General features: G+C 31.1%; 1 long non-coding RNA gene across 2 annotated transcripts; it reads left to right on the plus strand.

Annotated features, from left to right (window-relative positions):
* The first annotated feature begins 4,879 nt into the window (after positions 1-4,879).
* Positions 4,880-7,186, plus strand: LOC122145046. Of its 2 annotated transcripts, none has more exons than XR_006160060.1 (3): positions 4,880-4,926; positions 5,750-5,899; positions 6,510-6,863. It is a non-coding gene; the product is annotated as an uncharacterized LOC122145046 (long non-coding RNA). The 2 variants fall into 2 exon arrangements; XR_006160061.1 differs by lacking the exon at positions 4,880-4,926 and adding an exon at positions 7,150-7,186 and having other exon boundaries at positions 4,944-5,899; positions 6,510-6,647.
* The last annotated feature ends 923 nt before the right edge of the window (positions 7,187-8,109 follow it).

Below are 8,109 nucleotides of genomic sequence, written 5' to 3' on the forward strand. Positions count from 1 at the left end.
GTTATAGTTAAACTGTTCACATAGCACACCAAACCAGCAAATGTACAGCTGGCAGTCTGAAAAGGAAAATATAGGCAACCACAAATGTTCCATGGTAAAACCACCTTCAACTTGTTTGCTGCGACACTAGAGCAGTCCAACGTGATCTCATGAGAATTCGTATGTATTTTATGTTAAAATGTGGTTCTACAAAACTTAAGTTTGCATAGACGTCTGAAAGGTACTCATTTACTTATATATGAAATAGAAATAATAACATATCGTTCTGTTCTGTGTGATTTCTGCTGCCAACTTGTTTTGAAGATACATGTTTACACTTTAAACCCTTAAAATAAATAACATTTCTGCAATCGTTTAAACATTACTTATCATGTAGCCAATATTTACTTTGTTTGCCATAGGACACAAAAAGGCGTTAAAAAAACAAACAAACAAAAACAACAACAACAACAAAAGGAATCAATTTTATTTTTTCAGTGATCCTCAGCAGCGACCATAAGCATAAAACACTCTCTGACACTCTCGTAACAATTTAGATTCATTATTTTTTTTTAAATTAAACACTTGCTTAGGGAATACAAAAGATTAACATATGGAAAATAGCCAGGGGTTCAAGGACGAAATATATATATATATATATATATATATATATAAATATTGATTGAAAAAAAAAAACATTCAAAAAGGTTCCCTTATATACAATGAAAAACTGTAATAAATGTAACAGGACATTTCATGTAGCTTTGCAGTAACTAATTGTCCAATTTATGGAAGTGAAAAATTGATTTTTAATGTATTTTTGAAGTTACTAATTGTCCAATTTATGGAAGTGAAAAAGAATTGCCTGTGTGACAGCTTACATTCAATGTTTTTACACTGAAATTATGTTTCTTCTTAATTCTTCTTACATTAGGGTTTTATGTTACATCTCATGTTGTTAAATTAATGTTTATCACATTATTTTAGTGTCCATGATAGTGTTGTGCACCTACTATATATTAATATATATCTCAACTTGTGGAAAAAGTTACTTGTGATGAGCTGTGGCTTGTGGCTTTCTCATTACCATCTGTGTTTTATTGGTTGTTAGTGTATTACAAAAATATAAAACAGATTTTAGTACTTCATTAGGTTGGTATTTTAATATTAAATCAGTACATTTTTTTTTTTTTTTTTTTAAATCAATCTGTAAAACCTTAAATGTTGCTACCATTTTTTTTTTTTTATTATTAAAAGTTATTGTATTTATTATTATTATTCTGTATTTATACTCTCTAAATACTCATTTCTCCTGTATGCAAAGTACATTGCTCAGATTTTTTATTGAACTTTGATCAAGAGTAACATGATAAACATGTTTACTACAGAAATCCAAAGAATGGAAAGCAGCGAGGTCATCTCAACTGACAAAACTGCAGTTGTCATTGATGTAAATCCATGGGTGACACAAGACACCGTTATTTTTGTTGATGGACATGAGGCCGGAGGAAAAAATCACTACAGTTCTTAAACAGTTTTTCAAAACACAACCAAAGGCACTGGGGTAAATTAATGATGAATAATAATGATAACCAACCATTTAGGGAATGTACTGGGTATTTCATTTATTCTACATCACTGTATCCAAACATACATTTCATGAATAAAATACCTTACCTACCTGTATATCTGCCCTCTAGACTGTCCAGATAATGATTGGAGCCATGGTCTTCATACTTGGTATTGTACTTACCACCATTGTTTACAATTATTCAGCAATTCTTGATTGTAGTGGCATAACGTACTGGGGATCCCTTATTGTAAGTTTCATTTAATGGTTTTGCTTTATTGCTTCTCTTTAAAATGTATAGAATTACCTTTTAAGTGTCCTTTGTTTCTTCCTCAGTACATCAGTGCTGGCTCTCTGTCTGTTGCTGCACAGAATAAATGTCATCCATATGTGGTATGTACATATTCCTCACCAATTCAACACATTATAATTCTGTTTTATCAGAAAAAAACATTTGTTTTTAATGCATTTAAAAAAGACATCATAATAGCAAAAATTGGTTGTCACACTGTAGCTTTAGGCTGGTGGTAAAAGGTCCAAGAAAACTGGATGGTTGTAACAGTTTTTGCTTTCCAATGTTTTGCCCAATGTATATCGAAATTTGATATGTTTTCCCAACATTATCTAGTCCAAATTGATTATTTTGCTTTTAAATCTTCAACGCATTCCTATGTAGATTGAAGGATTGAATTAAAACATGGATATAAGATGAAATTTTGTGCATGCATTTATTTTGTAAATTGAAATTTACTTTGAATTTAATTATCAATAAATTTACATCCAAATTTACAAAAATACTTCCAGTGGTCTGAAACTAGTAGATTCTGTTATTGTAGGATGAAAGCCTCTCTCGGAATGAATGTGTTCAGTGCTGTAACTGCAGGGATAGCCATTCTTCTGATGGGCATACAATTAGCTTTAATATCAATGGATGATCCAACTTTATGTGTGAGGTATGTATATGCACAATGTGCAATATTTTGCTTTCATGTTTATTGTGTAGTATTTTGTTTTTAGTTATTAAATTGCTATTATTTGTCCCATTATATAATTATATCTTTCTTTCTTTCTTTCTTTAGGGCCACTGTAATATGAACAGCTCTGAAAACCATGTCATATAAAATAAGAACAGGAGCAAGGTTTTTTTTTTTTTTTTGCATTACCAAACACGCGCGCAGACGCACACACATACACAGAAAGAGAGAGAGCTGTCATCATCAAATTATTTTTTATTTCTAAGGTTTGGTGCTAAGTCTCAGCTCTGCCAGATAGATGATTCTGAATGATCACGTGACACTGGAGGACTGGAGTAAAGATGCTGAAAATTTAGCTTTGATCACAGTAATAAATTATACTTTAAAATATATTCAAATAGAAAGCAGTTATTTTAAATAGTAAAAATATTTCTCAATATTACTGCTTTTGCTGTTTTTTTTTTTTTTGTTTAAATAAGAATAGATAGATAGATAGATAGATACAGTAGATAGATAGATAGATAGATTCATTTTCTTGAATGAGCCATTTTTAGGGGTGGACAAAATGACAAACAGCCTGCCCCATTGCTTTTAATCAATGCACAAATCGTAAATAATAAATTAGCACTTCTATCTTTGCCTAAATTCACATTGGGTGGGCTCATCCTGCCTATGCCTAGAGCCAGCTCAGGCTCCAGTGTCCCTCTAATTAATGTTACAGTCATCGCTCACAGCTGGTATTTCAGATTGATTGAGTTTTGATAATTGAATAAGCCATACAAAGATGTAAGTCCTGTTTGAATTGAATTTATTAATGATTTAAGCCTTTCATTTTTACTGATAAATGAGTGGTCAGCTACAGGATTATTGTGTGTGTGTTTTGAACACAAACACGTCTGATTTTAATAAGAGATATTTTTGTCCTCAATCAATGGCCATAATTTATGGTTCCGTGAACTGTAAAAAAATTTTTTTTTTCTTTGTAGGCATAACTAATTTTTTTATAAATTGTACAGACAACAAAAAGGAATAACAAAAAAAAAAAGATAACAAAAAATTTAAGACAGAGGTTTTTGTTTATTATTATTTTTTTTTACGGAGTATATATAAAGCCCTTTAAATTGTAGGAGGAAGAATGTTACATAATCCTTAAAAGTACAAAGCGAGCTCATATGACACAAGCTCCTCCTTAGTGGTTCTTTACAGCCCACACACACACACACACACACAGATACACCAGTAGAGCGATCAGACATCCATCAACACAACTCATTTCATTTCAGGTAAAATATTTTATGCAGCTGTTAACATCTACAATTATTTTAATATATACATATATACGTGCACACAGTTTGGTACATACCCTTGCCAAAAATATTATGATTATTATTATCAAATGATTATGATATAAGTATATGTTAGAGTAACAAAATTTTTAGCTGTGCAGTCTCTTTTTTTGCTTCTTTTTTATTGCAGAGCAAAATAAAAATGTCTTTGAAATGTTCTAGTTTGAGAAACCCCGGCAGTATCACAGTTTTGTAAGTCACTCTAGATACAGTAAGAGCATCAGCTCATGCTTTAGATATACTGTAAATGCAAATAGACTGTACCGGAGAAACAGGAAAAAACAACAACAACAACAACAACATTAAATGAGTTGTGAAAAGCAGAAATTTAATGCTCATTTACAGGTGAAAACTAGAATGGAGAGCAGCAAGGTCATCTCAAATGACAAAGCTACAGTTATCATCCAAGTAAATCCACAGGTGGCACAAGATACTATTTTTGATGATGGACAGCAGACCAGAGGGGCATATCATAATACGGCTCTTAACAATTTTTCAAAGCACAACCGAAGGCACTAGGGGTAATGTGTTTAATGATGAATTATAATTATGAATGATTTCGGAATACTTTTATTATCTAATTTTCTTCCGTGTTAAAAAAAAAAAAAGTTAATATTGTCATAAGTGAAGAGATTTCCCCGTTGGATTGCTTTAAGACTGTAGTGCATAAAACATTACTACCTGTATACTGTAGCTTCCCTTTGTGTGTGTGTGTGTATCCAAACATGAATGATATGCCATTAGAAAACAAACAAACAAACATTTGACCCATATCTGTCCTGTCTAGACTGTCCAGATAATGACTGGAATGATGGTTTTCTTATTTGGTATTGTACGCACTGATGAGTACAATTACCGATACCCTAATATTTCTGTTGTTACTGGCGGCATCACCTACTGGGGATCCCTTATTGTAAGTTTCATTTAATGGCTTTGCTTTATAGCTTCTAATTTTTATTTGCATAATTAACTTTAACATGTTCAATGTTTCTTTCTCAGTACATTGGTGATGGCTCTCTGTCTGTTGCTGCGCAGAATAAAACTTCATCTGTGTGTGGTATGTACAATATAAAGTGCTGAAGTCAGTGGGTGAGAACTCTTCTGTTGCATTGTTTGCAATATATTCATACACTAATTCACATTACTTTGTTTTGCAACTTAAACCCCTTTAATCATCTGTTCACTGAGTAAAGACTGCATGTAGTAGGGCACAGTGGGGCTACAAGGTAAAAGGGCATAGTGATTTTATTTCCACCACTAAACAAATACGGCAGCAACAAAAACCACAGCACTTTCCTAACTTTTTCCTATATATATGCTGCATTTATATTTACATGATTTTTAATGAAAACTATAACCACCCCCTCCCCCCAAACCAAGCCCTAATCCTAACCCTAACCATGTAGTAAGTACATGTAGTTAATTAATATGAATCAGTATACTAATATGCATAATTACACTGGAACAAAGACACCTAAAGTGTAACCAAAAGGAATGCTTGATCAAAACTCAGGTCACTTACTGGTAAACAGTCTCAAACTCTCTCTGTCAACTATTGTTCAAATATTCAAGAAAAAATAAATAATCTTTCAATTGCCATATATTTAGGGACCAATAATAATAATAATAATAATAATAATAATAATAATAATAAAAATCTCATAGGGGCTTTTAGCCACACTGGTATATTTGCATAAACAACAAAAAACAAACCACAGGACTTTAAACACTCATACCATGGTAGTCTGAAATTATTTAAAAGGATGTGGACTAAAAAGACCTCTGACTTATTATCAATTTACATAGTTCAGAACATTTTACATGTGTACACCATTACTATTATTATGTCACCTTTTATGTTTCTGCTTCTCTTCCTGTAGGTGAAAGCCTCTCTTGTAATGAATGTGATCAGTGCCATAACTGCAGCACTCACCATTCTTCTGATGGGCATAGAGTTACGACTCATTTCAGAGCCTTTTCACAGATGCAGTTATGAATATTCTTCTGAGTACACATGTTTAAAATTTAAGGTACTCAATGTACAATGTGCAGTACTATATTAATGTGATCTGTTTCAATTAGTATTTTTTTATTGCAGTTTTATTAATTTAAATTAATACTTAATCCAACAATGACAATTATGTCATTATTTAGTAATTGAAACTTTTTTTTTTTTTTTACTATAAAGACTGTGCTGGTCACTTCTTTCCATACAGTTAGATGGCACTTGAGATTTCATGCTTCAAAATGAATGGCACCACAAAAGTATCATAATAGTTAAAAAATAGTCCATGTAACTCGTGCACTATGTCCCAAATGTTCCTTCTAGTGTCTCCTTATAGAGTACAAAGTACAAAAAAAAAAAAAAAAAAAAGAGTAGATTTATCCATTACTTTTACAGACATGTATGTAATAGTATTTAATGTAAAGTAATAGTATTTAGAAAAAATCAGTTAATATAACTGATATTATGTGTAACAGATATTATTTGGAAACTACTTTCATATACATATATATATATTAGATAGATATATATATATATTATATATATATATATATATATATATATATATATTATATATATATATATATTTTTGTTTTTTTTTTTTTTATATATATATTTTTAAATGAATTTTTTAGAAACTTGATTTGGGGATCCTTGGAATATTGCTGGTGTTCTCCATCCTTCAGTTCATCATTTCCATCTTTATCTCAGGATTTGCCTGCAAAGCCACCAGCAACTTAGACTCTACAGTGGTCAATGTGGCACTAAACCAGGTAAATGATTTAGTGGTGATGATAATGTAAGTGCTATAATCAAGGTGGTAGTCAGTTTTATTCCAAAAGGTATTTTAATTTACACTAAACAAACCACAACCAAACAAGTAAATCTAGCAGAATGAAAAAGGAACAAAGCAACCAGAATATGTTCCACTATAAACTATTTAACCTCAGTGGTCTGAAACTAGGAAAATCAAGTCTAAACTGTTAAATATAATATTAAATATTATAATCATTTCAACTTTTTTTTTTTTAAACGTGCACTCTTGAAATGTAGTTATGCTAAATATAAATTATTTACTACTAATTTAAAAACAACAACATGCTTTATTGAAAACTACAGACTTTTTCATTTTGCTTAGCTGGTCAAGTATGTGACAGTGGGCATTTTAATCAATAAAAATAGTTGGTACGGTGTGTATAACTTGCTAGTAAAATGAAAACTAATACTGAGTCTAAGTCTCTTCTGTACTAACATATCTTGTCTGTTACTTCCCAGGGATACTGAGTTACAGTGAGGAGATCCTACTGTTCAAGAGACTTATCTCATATTTTTGCTTTTGGTGACTCTCCAGAATCTCAATAATGTTTTTTTTTTTTCTTTATTATTTGGTATATCTTGAGGGGTTTCCATGTTACTAAACAATATTACCATCTAAATTATGTACCATTTAATTCTATACAAATTCAATATAGGACCCCCTTTATATTAGCTGTCCTTAACTACTATGTTACTTATTTAAAATTAGTCATTTGATAAATTGCACTTATTGTGTACATACATGTTTTTACATTTTATGTATGTTTTGAAAATGCCATCATGCAATTACATCTGTCAACCTGCCCCTAACCTTACTTAAGGTGTCCTTGTTACACAGTACATGTATTTACTATTATAAAACAAACAATTAATTATGCATAATTACATGCCAAGTAACCCTAATCATAACCCTAACCATGTGGTAAGTACATGTAGTTAATTAAAAATTAATCAATACTTATATGTATAATTACACTGGAACAAGGACACTGTAAAATAAAGTGTAACCAAAAAGGAATGCTTGATCAAAAACTTGAGTCACTTACTGGTAAACAGTCTCAAACTCTGTCTCTGTACGTGTGTTTTTGACTTGAATCCGTGGTTTATGACGACCACAAATGTTTATGTGTAGTTACCAATATTTACATTTACCAAATGGCTAAAAAATATACATACTAAAACTTTTTTTTTTTTTTTTTTTGCCAGTATGTCTTTTTCTGTGAGGGGTAAGTTTAGGGTAAATGGGATAGAAAATACAGTTTTGTACAGTATAATCAGACACATTATGCCTATGAAGATTCCCCTGAATCACATATACAAGTATATGTGTGGTGTCTGTCTGTTTGCATCCATTTTTGCACAGTGCTGTTTTTTTTTTTTCGTGTCCAAAAGTTTGGTACCATTCCGATAAAATAAACA

This window comes from Cyprinus carpio, chromosome A5 (assembly GCF_018340385.1).
Source record: "Cyprinus carpio isolate SPL01 chromosome A5, ASM1834038v1, whole genome shotgun sequence".
Classification (NCBI taxonomy): domain Eukaryota; kingdom Metazoa; phylum Chordata; class Actinopteri; order Cypriniformes; family Cyprinidae; genus Cyprinus; species Cyprinus carpio.